This window comes from Ursus maritimus, unplaced genomic scaffold (genome assembly GCF_017311325.1).
Source record: "Ursus maritimus isolate PB19 unplaced genomic scaffold, ASM1731132v1 scaffold_11, whole genome shotgun sequence".
NCBI classification, from domain to species: domain Eukaryota; kingdom Metazoa; phylum Chordata; class Mammalia; order Carnivora; family Ursidae; genus Ursus; species Ursus maritimus.
Genome location: NW_024423453.1, coordinates 15,610,028 through 15,630,900, shown reverse-complemented (window position 1 = coordinate 15,630,900; position 20,873 = coordinate 15,610,028). Strand labels below are relative to the sequence as shown.

At 37.2% G+C, this 20,873-nt stretch overlaps 2 long non-coding RNA genes across 2 annotated transcripts in view; both read right to left on the bottom strand.

Annotated features, from left to right (window-relative positions):
• Positions 1-20,873, bottom strand: part of LOC103661800 — an 84,634-nt gene that overhangs the window by 12,552 nt on the left and 51,209 nt on the right. The gene's annotated exons all lie outside the window — the stretch shown is intronic.
• On the bottom strand, positions 2,000-7,222 carry LOC121101856. Its single transcript, XR_005833880.1, has 2 exons — positions 6,956-7,222; positions 2,000-2,333 (listed from the first exon to the last, which is right to left on the bottom strand). It is a non-coding gene; the product is annotated as an uncharacterized LOC121101856 (long non-coding RNA).

The following is a 20,873-nucleotide window of genomic DNA, read 5'->3' as shown; positions in this document are numbered from 1 at the left end:
GTTGTTTAAGGACTCTGACTTTTGGGGTGGTTTTTCATACAGCAATGGATAACCAAAACACAAATATATACTTGTTTAATATGAAAATTACATAGGGTTATGAACTTTAAATTTGGAGCATTAAAATGATATTCTCAACCCATGATTATTATCATCTCGCAAGAAGGAAAAACTTTCACACCAAAACTTTAACACACACATACACGTACACACACGCAGAGAAGATAATCGCAGACCAGAGGCTAGTTCTTTAAATTTAGTAACTTCAATTTCATAAAAAATTCACAATATTCGCTTATTTTTCTCATTTTTTTTCTGTATTTACTGAAATATCTTGAAGAACTCATACTTGGAAATCACTGCTCTACCCTCTCCTAGGACGGTTCCAGAAGCAGGATATCCTTATTTTTAAAATTCGAATGACTTTTCTTGACCAAAGATTTATCTTGACCAAGCCAACAGCAAGTCCTTCATTTTCTGAATTGTAGTCTTTATCATCAATGACTACCACAAATAGATAAAAGACCTCACTAGCAAAACCTGCAATTTGGATATTCTTGGTGATGTCATCTGCAAAATTTGGTTACCTATATCTTTAGGGATACAAAACTACTGAAACAATTCATGGATCAAAGATAGGGTATGGATGTGGATGGGAAACATTCCCGCTTGCATAACAAGGTCTTGGGCCTGCCTTGATCAAATGTTCCACACCAGTGACAGGCATGCTTCAGTGAACTGGAGGACAAATCATCTTCTAGATTCTTCTCCCTAGGATAGGGCCTGTTGGGTGACACATCTAATTTCTCGCTGCCCAACGCTGGTTGGCAAGATGCATGTACATTTATGCTGTGGGTCTGAGGCACCATCTAGTCACTGGGCATCACTCATAAGTTCTCAGTAGAATACACAGAAGTCAGCTGCGTGTGTCATTAATAGCTCCTTTCTACATCTTCCAATGAAAATAGTAGGGCCTCTACGTAAAACTTACTGATTATTCAAGTTATTTTCATGATCGCCTAACATATATTAGAGTGGTATGGGTTGATTATTATGTTTTAACATTCAAGCTATTTTACTCCTCACATTTGTTTCTAAACATGTCATAATTTTTGAAATAGAAAATTTTCCCACCTGCTTGGCAGTGGAAACAGTTTGCTTATCTCTGGCTTCTTGTAGTAATTTTATAGAAAGTAAAAGAAGGCAAAAACAGTTTGAATTAAATGCTAAGGGATATTTTGATAAAGCCAACATAAGAATGCCTGAAATATGATGAAGTAAATTTCTTTCTTTGGCTCATTTTAAGTATAATTGTAAGTTATAAATGTAACCTTAAAATTTACAAAGATATCCACAAATATATTTATATTAAACATTGGACCTGTGATGTATAAGTGCATTTCCTGGTTTGAATAGAGCAGCTCTAGAGGACTTGTTTGGGACAATTGAGGGAAGTTGAATATTACCTGAAAATTAAATGTTATTAAGGAATAACTGTTACTTTTGTAAAGTGTGATCACGAAATAATGGATTTAGGAAATACTCTGATTTTTCAGGGATGTATATTTAAGTATTTAGGGGTAAAATGTCACGATGCCCATAATTTGTTTTAAAATATACTTAATTTATGAAGTAATATGCCAAAATGGTTACAATTATTTTTTTAAGATGATGGTTAAATATTTATTATGCTAGTCTCTCTACTTGTCTGTATGTTTTTCATAATAAATATGAAAAAAAAGATACATGTATTATATGCTTGCATTTTCCTTTCAGGGAATATGATGGAAAGAATTCAATAAATCTTGAATTGTACTTTAAAAAATAGATGATAATCCTGAAAGAAACATCTCCTTTAGAGCGTATAAGCTTCCTATCAGAAAGGTTCTCTCTAACTCTGATTCAGTCCTACTTATTTATCTTCTTAACTACTGTCCATAGACACACTTCCAGCCATCAGAATAATTTTGATATTGTCACAATCCGAACCCCGACAAGCACAAGATTCAAATTTTATTTTACTTAATTTGATGAGTTTCAAATGTGTGCACTTTGATTAAGCAGGCGATTTAGAGAGCAGATAATGGAGCTGACACAGCCTTCTGAACTAGGAAAAGCACAGCATAATTGAAGTCAGCTAACAGGATTTCCAGCAGGGAATGATTGCCCCGAGTGTGTGATCTGATTTTCTTTGATGTTTGTATTACAGTAATAGCATTAGCAGCGTCCCAAACAACACTTAATGAAATTTTAGACTTGCTATACGTGAGGGCTCCTCTGTCATCAAACTTGGCTCTTTTCCATACAATTTCTTTCAGGTGAACTAGCTCAACCTGTGGGGAAACCAGGACAATATAAGACACATATCAGCTTCAAATTCCAGACAAAATATCCCTGCTTTTAAAAATAATTCTATGTGCTATCCTTGGCCTAAACCTGTGTGGATTTTGAAGTAAGGAAGTATCTAAAATAGTCAAACACAGAGAAGTAAGGAATAGAATGATGGCTGCCAGGAGCTGACTGGAGGGGGAAAATGGGGAGCTGCTAATCAAAGGGCATCCAGTTTCAGTTGTGCAAGATAAATAAGTTCTAGAGATCCGTTGTACAGCATAGTGCCTATAGTTTACAATTTTGCATGGTACATTTGAAAAACCTGTTAAGAGGATAAATCTCATGTTAAGTGTTCTTATCACAATAAAAAGAAGAAAAAGAAGGTGGGTAGATCAATATCAACTGGGCATGAGTATACGAATAATGATTGGGTAAGTCCTGCTAATGGCTGGTGGTGGTGATTGCAGCTTAATGTACAAGGAATAGTGCATTTCACATTTCCAGGAAATTGCTTATATCACTTTAAAGGTGATTTAGAAATATAACAAATGTTAAGTGCCATTTAAGGAATCTAGGATTCCAATTACTACTTGTAATTTTATTAACAGTGAGTCAGTAAAGAAATATTGAACTATGTCTTTAAAAAGCTTTTCAATGAATAATTAACACTCACACAGGGAAAGAGAGTTGTCATCCTGGCTTCATTGTCATACAAATTTGGAACCTGAAAATGCATCTCTCCCTGGAAATGTTTGAAAAATGAAAGAACAGGCTCTTGCTTTCCATAACTCATGCCTGACTACTAATCCATATGACTGAACTGTATGTAAGTACCAAGGTTACAATCCATGTCTAAGATTTTCTTGGTTTGATGGAAAGGGTTTTGTTCTGTGTGTATAATTGGAAGAAAGGTGTTGGTTCTTAGTTCAGAACTAAAAACGGGGTAGCAGGGTGGAGGAGAGTGGTTGTCTATGGCTGATGGATGGGTCAAATACATGTATTAATGATTCCATAAGCTAAAGTTACACTGAAACTAACGAGTAATTATAAGAAATTAGTAAAAGTAGGCAATTATTGACAACTGGCAGTAAAAATGAGAAAGGCATTTGACCAGTTATGACTTCTACCTAGTTAGAATCCATTTTAATATGGTCCCAGGTTGCAGAGTTTCAAGAGACACCAGGTAGATGAAGATTCTGTATTCTGATATTTGTGATTATCTACAATTTTTATTAAAGGCACTTCAAACAGGTCACTGAATAAAACTCAGGTAAATGTTGTTGCTCTCTTGTGGCTGTTTGATTTTGAAGTTCAGCTGGGAGAATGATGTAGTCTAGATTTCAAAATGTATAACATATTTCCATTCACTACTTTTTAAGTAGTCTTTTTAAGACTATTTTTAAGTCCTTTTAAGACGCTGATTCCAAACTCAATCACAGGAAAGCAGTTAATTTGGAAGTTCTGAAAATCATTTTTGTTTTCCTTCTGTTGAGATCAATTACCTTGTTGTGTATAAAATTCAGGTTCCACAGGATTTATTAGCTAAATCAGAAAGTGTGAATATAATGTGGATGATGGCTTATTTAGGCTCCAACTAGAAGACAGAAAGATTATAAAATCACTTCAGAATTTCACTCATTTTGGGGCCAACATTTATTGAGCCCCTACTAGAGCAAAGGCTGTGTGTGCTTGGTTGGCCTTCTCCAGTGTACAAATAGAACAGCAGGAAGATAGTCCTGGCCTCCAGGTGACCTTAAGAGATCAGTCCATTAATGACTGGCAAATATTCAAAAATATTAATTATTTAATATTTTTGCTAAGTCAATAATGGATCAGATCTTTTGTAGAAGTTTATCTTATCTATCTAAGAATTGAAAAATCAATTTTTAACATGGGTTATATCATAAGGAAATAAAAGTGACACATAAGAATAAATGCTCCTGGGCACCTGAAAAGAGCTGAAAAGTTGGGACTTGAATTTGGTTCTAGTTTTCTGGCAGCTAAGATGCAAACGGAAACATAGATCATTTCTTGTTATGTTTGCTGTTTTCTAAGAAGGAGGAGGCATTTTTTTCCTCTGCAGTGGCAACATTTTTCCTGGAAGTAAATCCTATGAATCATGACTAACTTAACTCAGCAAAGACAGGTTCTACTTTCCCAACATAGTTGATAGTATTTTGACAATTTACAGTCAAACACATCATACAAAGCAGAAGTGGTGATTTTTACTCTGTAAGCATAAATAACAGGGTCATTCACATGTTCAAAAGATGTGTCCAAAAAATATAACAAAAATATATTTTTGTTTATCAGTTCAAAATATCTCAGTTTTCATTATTCCAATAGTGTATAAATCCAAAAAGTAAAGTATTCCATTCTTCTGAGAATAATAGCTAACAGTAAAACATAAAGAAAGATACATGAGGAAATGTTTTATGACTATTAACTCTAATGTATACAAAAGGTTATCCAGGTTTGGTGTCATTAAAAGCTTTTATCAGATGATTTCCTAATAGGATATAATGGTTCTGTTGAGGTAGTTAAATAATGCCTTTGCTATTTCCTTTTTATTCTAAAGCATGCTATGTATTTTTAAGAACACATTTCAATTGCTATCAAATAAACTTAAATTACATTGACAAAGACAAACATCAGTGGATTATGCTAGTAGAAACAGATGTTTTACTTAGCAATCCAAGTTCCAAAAATGATTAACAATGTAATAGTAACATGATTCTGTGAATTCTAGTCTATGGCTGTTTTTATAAATTTTCAATTTTCTGGAGACCTATAAAACAATTGGATAGCCAAATGATTTGCTTAGCTTTGGTGAAAAAAATGTTAAGGTGAGGCTTGCATAGGTGTAAAAGGGTTTGGAAATTGAAATTCTTCACTAATTAATTTGAATGTAAAAAATAAGAGTGCACAGATCTATTGAATGAGATTCTATTCTATTGTAATGTAGGAGTAATGGTTAGTCATCCTTTGTAATTCAGTAGTCATTCACTTAGCAGAGATTTATTGAGTCCTACTCTAAGGTCAGCACTGTATAACGTGTGGGGACATAATAATGAGTAAAACAGTCTTAAACACGTAGAATGTGCTTGAAGTCTATTGGTAAGGAAGACAGTAGTCAAGATATTTCACAAATACATAATTACAAATTGTAACGCATGCTATAAAGGCACTTCTATTTCATAGAAAACACAATGAGAGTATAGATAGACCAGATATAATACAGGGGTCAGGGTAGGCTATCTAGAGGAAGTAACATTTAAGTTTCTACTTGAAGGATGAATAGGTGCTAAATAACCATGAAGAAGAGAGTGGGAGGAGCATTCCAGGCAGAAAGAGAAGCATGTTCAAGGGCCCTGAGGTAGGAGGTATGGAGGAGCTGAAAAAAGAAAGAAAAGCTCTGCCTGTGGGATTGAATCACAAAAAGTGTGGGGAAAGTGGCACAAGATGGGATCAGGGAGGCAGGCAGGGCAGGCAGATATCAGGCTTTGGGTGTTTATTGGTAAAAATAATGGGAAGCCTTTGAAGTATTTTAAATAGAAGTGACATGATTAGACTTGCAGGTTTTTAAAAATTACTTTTTTTTAATCCGAAGTATAATTTACATATAATTAAATGTTCCCACTTTAACTATACAGTTCGATGAGTTTTGATAAATGAATGCATGTTTATTATCACCATAAAAATTTAGACATAAATATTTCTTTTTCCCCAGAAAGTTCTCTCATGCCTTTTTCCAGTCTCAATGACACCTCCCTAGCCCTAGGCAGCCACTGATCTGCTTTTTGTCACTATCTATATTACTTCTGCCTCTTCCACTATTTCATGTAAATGAAATTTTACAACATGGACTATTTTATGTCTGGCTTCCTTCACTCAGCATGTCTTGAGATTCACCCATATTGTTGCAGGTATCTATAATGCTTTTTCTTGCCAAGTACTATTCCATTCTTTGGATATACCTCAATTTGTTTGTCCATTAATCTGCTGATGGACATTTGTGTTGATCCCACTTTTGAGCTATCATGAATAAAGCTTCCATGAATAGAAAATTCTTTTTTGTAAACTTATGTTTCCCTGGATAAACATAAGATCGGGTGTCAAGTAGATGTTTAACTTTGTAGGAAGCTGCTCCACGCTTCCCCAAAGTGGTTTTATGTTCCAAAACAAATTTTTTTTCCTTTGAAGTACATTTTACATTCCCATAAATGGTGTATGAGAGTTCCAATTGCTCCATATCCTCACTGACACTTAGCGTGGTCAGTCTTTTTAACTTAAACATTCTAACGGGTATGAACGGGTAGCTCTGTTTTTAGTTTTCATTTGAAGTCAATCAGCCTGACTTCAGGATGAAGAAGGGCTGGAAGGAGCCAAAAGTGGAACAGAAAGAGATCCATAATTCAGATGACCAACTCATGTCAGTTTGGTCTGGACCATCCCAGCGTAAAATCGAAAATCCCACATTCTGGGAATCCTCCTCATGTTGAGCAAACCTGGGTGGTTAGGCACTCTATCAATAAAGAAGGAACGGTGGTGGTTTGGCTTGAGTGGATGACAGTGACAATGAAGAGACGTGGAAAGATTTGAAAGATATTTAGGAGATACAAACCAACAGAACTAAGTGATGGAGTAAATAGATGTGGGGAGAGGAGGAAGATGCCGAGGAGAACTCCTAGGCTTCTGGCTTGACAACTGAGTGGATGGTGGTGCATCCGCTGGGATGGAGAACATGGCGGGGGGTGCGGGGAGGCCAGGTCTAGGGAGGATGATCTTGAGTTCAGTTTTGAACATGTAGAATGTGCTGTATCTTTAAGACATCATGGGGCGTTGTCAAATACACATATAGCTTGGAGCCGAGAGGACAAGTCTGGGACAGAAATACAAATTTGGGAATCAGGCAAATACTCAGGGTAGGTTATTGAGGACGTGGGTCTGAATGAGATCAGAGGGATCTCATTGCAGAACTTTAGTGGAAGTTTAACTGACTTTTCCGAGTATTTTTCTCTGTGATTTCTGTACTATGTAAGCCATACTACTTCAGTATAAGAACAAGAATAGAATTTTATCATGAACATGTGACTTATATGGCAATTTAAAAATTATTTTTGATTTCTTAATATCAAAAATGTACCGTCTCAAACTCTCTCTTAAACTGGAATTTCCAATTTGGCATAATACAAACACTCATAATGAAATGGATTAATGAATGCTTCTCTACCTATCCTATGTAAAATATATTTATTGCAGCATCGTTTAAAGATAACATTTTTTAAATGGGTGGTAAATATGCCAGATTTCTGAGGAATTTAAGGGCTTCTGTCTTTTTGAAAAGAGATTGACTATTTTCACATCTGAAAACCACAAAACTCAGATATAATCCCCTTTGCTTGAAAGATAAGTACATCAAGAAGCACAGATACAAAGATATGGAAAGCATGTTCTAATATGAAATTCCAAATACTACTTCTTAATTTAGATATGTTATTTTCATTTAAATGTATGCATAATTGCTAGATTATAGACTATCAGAGAATGCATCAAAATCTGAATCTTAGCAATGCCAATATTAGTAAAATATTTGACTAAACCTTATCTTAAGAAATAGAGTTTTTTTCAATTAAAAAAAAAGGTCTTAGGGACTTAATAAAGGGAGCTGAAGAAAATGTGCATAAACAGTAGAAAAGTATTAATGAAAGGCAAGCATTGAAAATGCAGATTGTATGTTTAAGAAATGATAGCTTAGGGGCGCCTGGGTGGCACAGCGGTTAAGCGGTTAAGCGTCTGCCTTCGGCTCAGGGCATGATCCCGGTGTTATGGGATCGAGCCCCACATCAGGCTCTTCTGCTATGAGCCTGCTTCTTTCTCTCCCACTCCCCCTGCTTGTGTTCCCTCTCTCGCTGGCTGTCTCTATCTCTGTCGAATAAATAAATAAAATATTAAAAAAAAAAAAAAAGAAATGAGAGCTTAATGTGTAGAGATGCAGCCACAGACCAGGTCAAAGAGAGAGTGGTGGGGGGGTGAGAGGAGAGAGAATTGAGAAAACTTTGGTGCTCTACTGTGTTGAGTATCAGGATATCACATCAGCATTCAGGAAAGCAGTCTTGTCATGACATATGACCTATTAGACCACGTCTGGAATACTGCGCTTAAATCCACACTTCTGGAAACTACATTTAAGCATTCGGCCCCAAATTGTTCTTAAAAGTATGTTCTATTATTTTTCTGTCACAGTATTAAACACAGGTGCCAGAAGGTTACAAAGAAAGAAAAAAGTTCAGAGAAAAACATGGGCATAGTACAAAGGGTTTTAGGTGTAAAAAATGTGATGAAATGAAAAGAACTAAACCCATCAGCTAAGAGAAACTTATTAGGGACTTAATTACTGAAGGCTTATTAGGGATTCATGTGTATGTCTGAAAGAAACGAAGAAGGAAAATAAATGGTGGAAAACACCAGAATTTGGTAGGCATAGTAAAATAAAATCAGAGGAAAAGACTCTTCTTTTTGAATTTTCATTATTTAAGTTTTGGGAGGAGGAAAACCATCTGACCTAGAAATTCCATGATCACTGGCAGAAGTTTATTCCTTGAGATAATCTGAAGGCTTCATGAAGACAAGCTCAGAGTCTAACAAAGGGAGAGTGACTGTGTATGAAGAAACGATAAGAATGTGAGAGCATTTTAATGGGGCTCAGCTTGGATTTAAATGTCTATAAGGAAAACACAGAATGCCACAGTGTGTTCCAAATGACTATGGGTCAGTAAAATGTGTACCAGAGGCATAGTGACTGTGTGTCAGTTGCTAAACTTTTTATCAATCCCACTTTTTGAAGATTGTTTTGGAAGACTGGTTTGTAACCCCATTTGCCCATAGATAGCCACCATTGTGGCTTTCCATTTAGCACAATTCTGATAGAGCCAGTCTAAGCAAGCTTTATATAATAAGGATCTGAAAGAATAAAGTAAGCCCCACCCTCAATTCCAGAAATCTGGTGTTGCAGGCAAGCATTTGTTGTTTTCCTACTCCTGCAATTTGGTGGCATGTCTGCAGGGTGCTGAATGCATTATGTAGAGTGCATTGAAGATACAGTGAATGTTTTCTGAGAGCTTTTGTACTCTGAGTTATTTTCTAAGGTGCTATTTAATACTACCAGATGCTAATACAGTGATGCAGAGTTTATAAAGCCAAGTACAGAATGCCCTCCTCTATACTCTTTCCAGTGCCTTGAATTCCAGCTAGCTGTGATTTTTACATTTCTTCCTTTCATTTTATCAGCAATGGACTTCCAACAGAGTGTACATTTACGTATGGTTTATTCTTTGTTTTATACAAATACTGAACTCTGATTCAGAGGACCCAATACCGTTCTATACATTTGTCCAGCTGGACACTATTTTAGGCTGCTTCAGAATGTGTGTTTAGGGCAGGGAAAGGGGGTTGGACACTTGGATTGTATTCAGTATGGAGGCAGCTGCGTTAATAAACACCGCTTGATACCACTGATTTCATTTCACAGTAACAAATGCTTTTATTTAAGTGTTCTTATTTCCCTATGAAATAAGTTGAAATATTTCCCTCCCCATCTAATTCTAATTTTGATTAATGTTAATAATTTTCCCCACCAATACAGGAATTCAAAATTTAACCAATGAATTATGATTCTAAGGAGAAAGAATGGATTGAGTTCTTTTGCATCCTTTAAGAAGTGTGATGTGAAATCCCCGTTCACCCATGTCCTTACACCCAGCCTCAATGTTTGCTGTTCCCTGCCACACTCTGATCAGATTAACGTGTCTATTTGGCATCCACCGGATTGTGTTCATTCCTACTTCTGTGTTTTTGTGCACATAATTTCCTTTTCCTCTTAGCTTTTTAAAAAATGTTAGTGATTTTTATTACGACGTATTTCCAATATACAGAAGAAAGCAGAAAATAAAGTACAGAACAACCATATGTATGCATCTACCACCAGCTTTAAAAGACATTTATGGGTCATACCTGCTTTAATCTCACCAGCTGTGTTTGTTTTGTTTTGTTTTTTTAAGAAAAAAAGTTTTGCTCAAAAAAACCTTCCCATTCCTTTCAGTCTAACGGTTTGTTTTTGTTACTCAATAAACAAATAAATGTTGAGTACATCTAGAGGGTGTGCAGGGTGTAGAGAGGTGGGGAGAAGAAACCAAGTAGCCTAATCGTTTAAGAGTTCTCATACAGGGGAGCCTGGGTGGTGCTGTCGGTTAAGCGTCCAACTCAGGTCTGATCTCAGGGTCATGAGATCGAGCCCCACGTGGGGCTCTCTGCTCGGTGCAGAGTCTTCTTGAGTTTCTCTCTCTCTCTCCCCCTCTGTGCATCTCCACTTCTCTCTCTCTCACTGAAATAAATAAATCTTTTTAAAAAAAAAGTTCACCATACAAAGACCTTCCCGTTTCAATCCTCCCTTCTCCCATTGAGATCTTCCTATAAGAGTCTGACTGACTGACCTCCGTTTTCCAAACATCTAGGACACCTATGATCTAAAAACACCATTTAAGGTATTGTGCATGTAGACAAATGACTAGTGTGTGCTGGAGCTGGCTTGTACTTGCTTGCGAGAGACCATTGCGTACATCTCTTTCCAACTCTGCATTCAGTGACTGCAGAAATGAGCAAACACTACAAATCAGAGTCTTTTGTTTTTAGGAGAGCTCACTTGCCAGCACATCACTGCAGGTAACACACATATAACATACCTATCCTGTGCACTTAAAATGTTTTTGTAAAGAAGTCTTAACTGTAAGTCCTATAATCTCTTTGAAGATGAAATCACATTTTATGGGACTTTCTTAATCTCCAAAGAGTTGGGCAAACAGTAGGCATTTGATAAGTACTTTCTGATCATTTTAAGAGAGCGTGTTCCGTTCTCATCTTGCCATAGCGATTCATTAATGACACCCACTTTGCCCTGTTTTTGTTACAGTGAATTTTAAGATGCTGTTATTTGAAATTACTCTGATAGCTAATTGCTTTCCCTCTCCCTGTGAGGTAATTTCATAAACATCAAAATATCAAGTACTTGCAGCCCAGAAAGATAGATTCCAGTAAATGATAGTCTCTCTGGTCCTGTGCATCCTCCGGCAAAGCTGTGCTTTAGGCCACAAGCCACCTGCCCCGTCTGTGGCTCTGTTGTACTCTGCACATTCTGTATTCCCCAGCAGGTCTCTTTTGGAGGCCTGGCTTGATGCTAGTCAGTTATTAAGAATCTTGAGAAAGGGAGGGGAAGGTGTGAGGTATGTGCTTCTGGATGGGCAAAGGGTTCTTAGCAGGGACCACAGGATCCATCATAGGGAAATGAAGTCAGATGCCAGCATTGACAGTCATGTACAAGTTCCTCAGAGTCTTGGCCTTTTTATGTCTTCATTTCTCATCTCTCTAGTGAGATAGCAAAGCTCATTGGAGAGACTGATACTCCGTAGTTCTCATATTTGCAGACCGTGGTCAGTGCTTCTTGTAATTCTTTTTTTTTTTTTAATGATTTTTTATTATATTATGTTAGTCACCATACAGTACATCCCCGGTTTCCAATGTAAAGCTCTATGATTCATTAGTTGCGTATAACACCCAGGGCACCATGCAATACGTGCCCTCCTTACTACCCATCACCGGTCTGTCCCATTCCCCCACCCCCCGCTTCTTATAATTCTTATACAAAGATAGAGATTCTCACAGATCTGGGGTATGTCTGCAGAGACTTGGGGTATGTCCTACCTCGGGGGTCCTTTAAGAGACCAAACATACCTGAATTTTTCTTTTGTGTGGCCTCCTTCTTCAGTAAACCACTCTAGCATTCAATCACTTTTTCCATTTTTAAACTGGAAAAATGTTTTTATTTCCCTTATTCTAGCAAGATGAAAATAGAGAGTAGATTATGATCATATCCTGTATCCTGAATTTAAAGAAAACTACACACTGGCCTTCTTTTCCCTCAATCATATTTATGGGAGTAGGTGGGCAAGAGGTAGAGGATGCTTTATGCTTTGTGATATGACTGTTTACTTAGGTTTATGCTCCATGAGTAAATGAAACAGCATCTACTTCCTTTTCCCATCTTGTCAGAATTCCCAACATATAGACTATTTGGCTGACTTTCAAACTGAACAGTCTCCTTCAAATTCATTGTCCCAATCTCCTCCCCTTTCTAGTGGTCTTTAATAAATCCTCAATCCTAGGGGAGGAAGCAAAGGCAATCAACTGGTTTTCCCATTTTGCTTGTCACATGGTTTTTTTAAATTAAATTAAAAATTAAATTAAATTAACTTATTTGTTAGAGAGAGAGAGCACACATGCGAGCAGGGGGAGCGGCAGGCAGAGGGAGAAGCAGGCTCCCCACTGAACAAGCAGCCCAATGGGGGCTCAATCCCAGGACCCTGGGATCATGACCTGAGCTGAAGGCAGAAGCTTAACCGACTGAGCCACCCAGGCTTCCCTTGTCAAATGCGTTTAAAATTCTCTCTTTGAAAAGAAAAGGCTTTGCAGAGGTGGCTTTGTTCTCCCTGTAACCGCAGATAAGGAAATTGGTCCCTCCTGTCACCACACCTACTGTGACCACAGCGGCCTGAGCAGCTTCGCCAGCTGGGGGGCGCCATCGCTTTCCAGCCTCGACCTCTGTGACCACAGGACATTAGACCACATCTGGCTCTGCTGGCACCACATTTCTGTGCTGGTTTCCTGACTCTTCATAAATCACAATCCTTAGCTGGCCTTACACTTTTCTTATCAATTACAGAATAACTGAATTTTATCATCACCTCACTGATCAGCCCGTAACAAGTTTTCTTGGTTGCGCTGAAACAGAGAAAGTAAGCAATGTCCATCTTGTTGAACCACCGACTTACACAAGGGCTGAGGAACCTCTTAGGAAAAACCTGACACTTTTTCTACAGTTTGAGACAGGACATGTCTGAAAGATGAGGAACAATGGAAACCAGATTAATGAAAACTCCCAATAAGGGAGAAAGGAGACTTGCAAGATAAGCTAGACCCATCATCAGGACCCAAACAACATTTATTTCAATACTTAATTCAATAAGTATTTATGGGATGCCTACTGTATACCAGAGCCTGCAGTAAGTATCTACCTTAATTTTGTGTGCTTTGTCATCTGTGAGTACAGAAAATAAGAAGACTGATGCTATTTGGGGTCTTCTATGTGTGGTGTAGGCAGTCAGGACAATTTTACAATTACGACTTTAGTAGCCTGAGCACCTTTAGAGAAATTACTAATTTTGATTACTAATGATATTCAAATTGAGTTATTTTTTAACTATTAATTAATGCTACCCAAGATACTGCAATAAAATCCTAAATATGTTAGCATATATAAAAAGAAAAATAGGGGAACCTGGGTAGTGCAGTCGTTAAGCATCTGCCTTTGGCTCAGGGCGTGATCCCGGTGTTCTGGGATCGAGCCCCACATCAGGCTCCTCCGCTGGGCGCCTGCTTCTTCCTCTCCCACTCCCCCTGCTTGTGTTCCCTCTCTCGCTGGCTGTCTCTCTGTCAAATAAATAAATAAATCTTAAAAAATAAATAAAAGGAAAACTAGTCAATGTAACCTAATAATTTTCATATAAAATGCTATTACTTCAACAAAAATTTGATATTACATTTGTTATGATTACCTGACAGTAGTAACTTCCCATCGTTTTGGGGATCCTTGATTAGATGTGTCCAAATCCCTGAGTGCATTAAACAAATTACTGTATTCCATATGATTCCATGTGTTGTGTAACTGTGCTGGCACTTCCATTTGCCATTATGCCCCCAACCAAGGAGCCAAACACTCAGAATATGGAATGAAAACATTGATGGGTTTGAAGTTGAGTGGAAACTCATGAACCTTGAGCTTTTGCCCTACCTAAAATTTGACTATATGACTTTGATTCTCAGGATAAACCCTAAAATGATGTGGCAGTTATTCTGCTGCTGGTAAGATTGCAAAGCTATGTCATCGGAATTCATCTCTGTCAATTTCCGCTTCAGGGGTATATTACCATGGGAATAGTGTATGGTGGAAAAAAGATATAGGAGAATTGAATAATGCTGGGTTAGCATCTCCAGGTACCCGTGATCCCAGAGGGCAAAACTGAAAGAGCGATGGTGAGCACAGACCCCTCAAGCTCTATCGCTAATGTTACATGAAGGAATATAATGGAAGCTATCAAGAATCTAGGTAACAGTTGGACATTTGACCTCCTCTGCGGCTTTGGGAGCAATTCTATATGATGCTTAAAAATTTCTAGGATGGTGAACATGTAAAGAACCACATAAAGAACCACACAGGTATAAAGAAGACCTGCAAAAACTTTCAGCTATGAGATGAATAAGGTCTGAGGATCCAATGTAAAACATGGTGACTATAGTTGATAACACTATATTTATAACCGAAATTTGCTAAGAGCAGAACTTAAATGTTCTCACAAAATTAAAAAAAAAGAAAAAAGGAAAGATAAATATGCGAAATGATGAATGTGTTTGTTAACTAGCTGGGAGGAATCCTCTCACAATCTATATGCATACCAAATCACAATGATGAACGCTTTAAATACGTATCTTCCAATTCTATATGCCAATTATACCTCAATAAAGCTGAAAAAAATACCTACACATAGTGAAACTCATTCATTGCTGCAATGTGCACTGTCATAATTTTTGATGAGACAAACGAACTGGCAGAAGACAGGAATTTCCCTTTATAAGAGTCTGTGTATAAACATGAGCGTATTTAGTCTTCTACATAGTCAGAGTTCAATGCATCAAAGTAATTTAGCAGATTCTGGGGCACTAGTGTAAGGATGGAAACTTCAGTACTATTCGTCAATTCCCACTTCCCTGCATCTGAGAATATTTCCAAGCCTATTCCCTGAGGCTGTGATACTTGGCTCCAATGTTGGAGCTTGTTTCAGTTGCTTAGGTCACAGCAACTGCCGCTGCTCTCTGGGACAGTGACAACATGCTAAAGAAAGCCTGATTTCCCCTGAACTATTTCTAGGCTAAGTGGATTGGCTTCCAGATTACTGCCATTAAGTTTCCACTATTGTTTTCCTAACACATGAAGAACTGCTATCAACAACACTGTATAACAATAACAAATACTACTAATAATAACTAAGAAAAGTAGCAATGGCAATTCTGGCAGCCGGCATCATCAAGTCATGCAAGCCTACAGGAATTAATGGAGACCCGCAAGAAGTCAGAAGTGGGCAACGGAGGTCTGAAGACAGCCATCACTGTGCCAGAAGTATCCACATTAGAACTGTGGAAGTTAATCAAGGGGAAACCTCACAGAATGGAGTTAGGAGGCTCCCAGAGGGAGCTCTCACACACTACCGCTTGTCAACTGCAGATCCAAGAGGAAGAGTCAGACCTTGCAATTGGATATACTAGTTACAATCCCAGCAGGAAGAAGAAAAGGTGTCCTCCTCCTCCTGCAACAGTCCAGCCAATGAAAGAGAGTCACAACTGAGCCAATGAGAAGCCACTATACTTCCAACTCCCAGTTTGCTCCAATGGAGTAACAGTCTATACCAATGCCATTGGTTACTGAGTACAGCAGCTCACAACACAGGATGCCAAAGGATGAGTTATCTTGAGATTGAGTTACACTAACTTTGTAGCAATGCACAGGAGAAACAATAACAAAAAAACTATAGTTTACAACACAGAGCAAAACTCTTTGAAGTCTTGGGAAAGTCAATAAAGTAACCAGGGATCCATTTTACATTTTCCTAATAACATAACATTTTAAAGATGTTTTGTCAGTTTTTCAGGTAGCATATCAACCCTCAACTGTGTTTTTTTTTTTTTAATAACTGGTAATTGATACTTGAGGTGATGTGGTTTCTCCTGTCACATTCTAGCTCATTTATTTCTCTACCCACACTGATCCCATGGTCCATTGTAATACTGCCTCTGGTACCCTCCTGGCTATTCTCATGCTTTGAAGAGTTTTCACATCAAACTTTTCAACAAATTGCCACCAAGTCTACATATTCCAATTGCTCCTTGTTTGAAACTAATTTTTTAAAAAACATTTTATATGTGGTAGGATTGTTCTGACTACTTTTTTGGGTGATGGTTTCTATTTCTTCAAACTTGAAGCATTTTAAAGATTGGTTTTTTGTTTTTGTTTTTGTTTTTTGGCCAATTCTTCAAATGACATATCAGCATTAATTTTGTATGCTTTATCACCAGTAACTAAAGCTGAACATTCCTATTCAAATAGAAACACCATTTTTGATAAATCAATAAATTTTGGCAAATTGGTCATTCAGTGGGAGTTGAATCTTGTTTTTCAGAGTATTGCTTTTTTGGTGACTTGATCTCCCAAAAGTTGGAGGTACTAAACTATGTCCATGCTTACACTGAACAGCTTCTATAGAATATAAATATATACTGCCATTTTTGAAGTATTTTGGCTACAATAGTAACTCAGATGAAAAGCATTCACATTAGAACACACCACCTATGATGTAAATGATTAATAGAAGGACAAACCCTTGAAAGATTTAAGCTCCAGAAGTTGAGAAGTGTCTTTATCACAATCCCAAAAAGAGTTTATAAATAACCTAGAAGGCTCAGGATTCTGTTTATAGGTGTGATATCGTGTCCTTCATCTAGAAACATTGCTGAACACTGCTGGGCCTTTTGTTTGCTTACCTATTCATGATACCCTATAGGAACTTTTGTTTCACTGTCTCCACCATGAGGGTCCCATTTTTTAGTAGTTATAATAATAATTATTGTTCATATAGTAATATATTGCTTATAAAAATTGTGTATACCATTATCTCTATTAATAGGGCAATGAACACAGATCAATGGGACAGAATAAAAAACCCAGAAATGGACCCAAAACTGTATGGTCAACTAATCTTTGACAAAGCAGGAAAGACTATCCAATGGAAAAAAGACAGTCTCTTTAACCAACGGTGTTAGGTGTTAGGTGTCCAACAAATGGACAGCAACATGCAAAAGAATAAAACTGGACCACTTTCTTAGACCATACACAAAAATAAATTCAAAATGGATGAAAGACCTAAATGTGAAACAGGAAACCATCAAAATCCTACTAGACGAGAACACAGGCAGCAACTTTTTTGACATGGGCCATCGTAACTTTTTATCAGACATGTCTATGGAGGTAAGGGAAACAAAAGCAAAAATGAACTATTAGGACCTCATCAAGATAAAAACTTCTACACAGTGAAAGAAACAATCAATAGAACTAAAAGGTAACCTACGGAATGAGAGAAGATACTTGCAAATGACATATATGATAAAGGCTTAGTATCTAAAATTCATAAAGAACTTATCAAACTCAACACCCAAAAACTGAGTAATCCAGTTAAGAAATGGGCAGAAGACATGAAGATATTTTTCCAAAGAAGACATACAGATGACTAACAGACACATGAAAAAATGCTCAATATCACTGATCATCAGAGAAATACAAATCAAAACCATGATGACATATCACCTTACATCTGTCAGAATGGCTAAAATTAACAACACGGGAAACAACAGATGTTGGTGAGGATGTGGAGAAAGGGTAACCCTGTTACAAGGTTGGTAAGAATGCAAACTGGTGCAGCCACTCTGGAAAACTGTATGGAGTTTCCTCAGAAAGTTAAAAATAGAACTACTCTATGACCCAGCAATTGTGCTGCTAGGTATTTACCCAAAGTTACAAAAACAGTGATTTGAAGGGGTACATGTACCTTGATGTTTATAGCAGCATTATCAACAATAGCTAAATTATGGAAAGATCCCAAATGTCCACTGATGAATGGATAAAGAAGAGGTAGTATACACACATAGGTGTGTGTGTGTGTGTGTGTGTGTGTGTGTAGGAATATTACTGAGCCATCAAAAAGAATGAAATCTTGCCATTTGCAATGGTGTGCATGGAACTAGAGTATATTATGCTAAGCAAAATAAGTCAGTTACAGAGAGACAAATACCATATGATTTCACTCATATGTGGAATTTAAGAAACAAAACAAATGAACATAGGGGGAAAAAAGACAGAGTCAAACCATAAAACAGACTCTTAATCTCAGAGAACAAACTGAGGGTTGTTGGAGGGGATGTGGGTAGGGGATGTGCTAAACAGGTGATGGAGATTAAGGAGGGCACTTGTTGTGATGAGCACTGGCTATTATATGGAAGTGATGAATCACTAAATTCTACTCCTGAAACTAATATTACACTGTATGTTAACTAACTGGAATTTAAAGAAAACTTGAAAAAGAAAAAAATAAGACAATGAGCTAGTTCCATGGCAGTAGATTTTTTTATAAGGAGGGAGAATTTTGTATAGTAATGTAGAAAAATATCTCAATTCTTCAGCTAAAATTTCAATGTAGAGATTTCAATTAAGAATCTGTGAATAATCAACTTAATACTCAGAAAGCCAAGCTCCTTTTCCCCACAGCTGGGTCAGCATGGACCTATGCCTTTATCACTAATATGCTTCAACTCTAATGCAGCTTCTCCTAAGGCAGAAGATAACACATTTAAGAAGAATTTATTAAGCTGAGGCGAACACTAGCATTATTGGAATGGCTTTTCAATAAAGTCAGGAATCAAACTGACAGCACCAATCAATAGTGGACGTCTTTGACTTCATCAGTAAGACAAAAAAAACCAAGAAACTACGTTTGGCTACAAAACCAAGTAGTAGCAAATGTACATCCATCAAATTTTTCTCTTAGTAGTCATAAAATAAAGCTACTGTCTTTGAGAGCCCAGGCCAGTCCTGCCCCAACCAGGCTGTATTGTAATCTTTCCCTGGATACAGTACAAGGAATCATTGGACCAATCTTGAGCTATATTCATGTTGGTGACTGGCAGGGATTAATATTCTCTTTAAATTACAGTAACTTTCTCTGAATAAAACCGTGCACAAAACTCACTTTGTTTACAATATATAACTATGATATAAAATGAAGATGCAAAATCTCTGGACGCTGAAAACCAAAATAGCCTATTAACTGCTTTTCCTAAAATAGGTTATATAAAACCTCTTTTACAAAGAGATAATTGGCTACCATAATTAGTATAATAAAATAAGTCTCTTGTTTCTGCTGTAAAATTAAAATGTATCCATAACAAAAGAGAAGACTCCAAGTTTTAACCTTTGATTTTTAATGCTGAAGTCATTTTGCAGAAAAAATATGTAATATTTTATATAGCAAAGCTAGCTAAGACTTTACTACCAAATGATGACTTGCATAAGTACTGTGAAAGGACTTGATTTCTAGTATACTTCTTCACTTAGTAAAAAGGGCTATTAGTCATATTTTAGCCCATTTACAAATGATTGATGCAATTAAAACTTAATTCATGACCTAATTTTTGGAATATGCCTACTACATGTGAAGCAGAGGTTACAGCGTTGGGACATATTTTTGTGGTTGCAAAATAACAGCTTGACCAGTTGAATCCTAAGTTTGAAAGTTTTATAAATTAAGGATAATAATGCTATCAAAATAGCATATGCTATCAAAATACCCTTCCTGTCTTGTGTTTTGAGGTGATCTCCACTTGGTGATTGGAAAGCAAGTTCAGAATCCAGTTTCATTTCATGCTGAAAGTTTAGCCCTCTTGTCAAATGAGGAGTGATCAAAGGCACAATGACAGCAGCTGGAAAGATAGGAGAAGCAGGTTCTGCCAGCGTGGGCACAGTGATGATGCTAGGTAAGGAGAAATAATGATTGGACACAATTGAGCTGGATCTGATTAGCAATTGGGAGCCTCTCTCATCTCATGAGCAGATGGTAAAAACTATTCTGTATGTGAAGGATAAACTGGAAGGGGAGAAAATGCAGACAAGGAGCCCAACTAAGAGGCTATTATGAACACGTGTGAGGCGGGTAGGATATTGGTTAACATGGTGACTCTGGAACTAGTCAGAAAGGCATTAATGGGGAAAGTACTGAATGAGTTGGCAGGTGATTAACTGAGGAGGAAAGGGGAGAAAAGGACAGAGAGGCAGTAACTAAGATGCACTCCAATGTTGGGAGCCTAGAGTCCCAGGAGAGTGTGGAGGCCTTGGCATTCACGGAGAATTTTGAAAGAACTGCAGATTTGAAGAGAAGATGGAATGGAAGCAGAGTACATAAATCACTGATTCAGAAAATTCAATATATTGCATGGTAAAGAAAAATTGAATCATGTCTAAATATCAAAAGAGAAGACATGGAAGAAAAAGATTTAAAGTATTAGAGATTAAAGTATTAGAGAAATTCCCACTATGCATGAAATCCATGGTCAGGAGTATCTGTGTAGTGAAGATGCTACTGCAGAGGGGAAAATGAATTCTTCAGAGATATCTAATCCTAAAATGAAGCAGTGGAGAGGGAGTGGTGACAAGACCCTGAAGAAAAGAGGGTGGAAGAGAAAAGGTGACAACACAAGATGATGCCAGTATGTCAGACTCTTGAGGATGAGCTGAATCTGTCATCATACCTTTTTCCATCCTGAAATCCTGATTC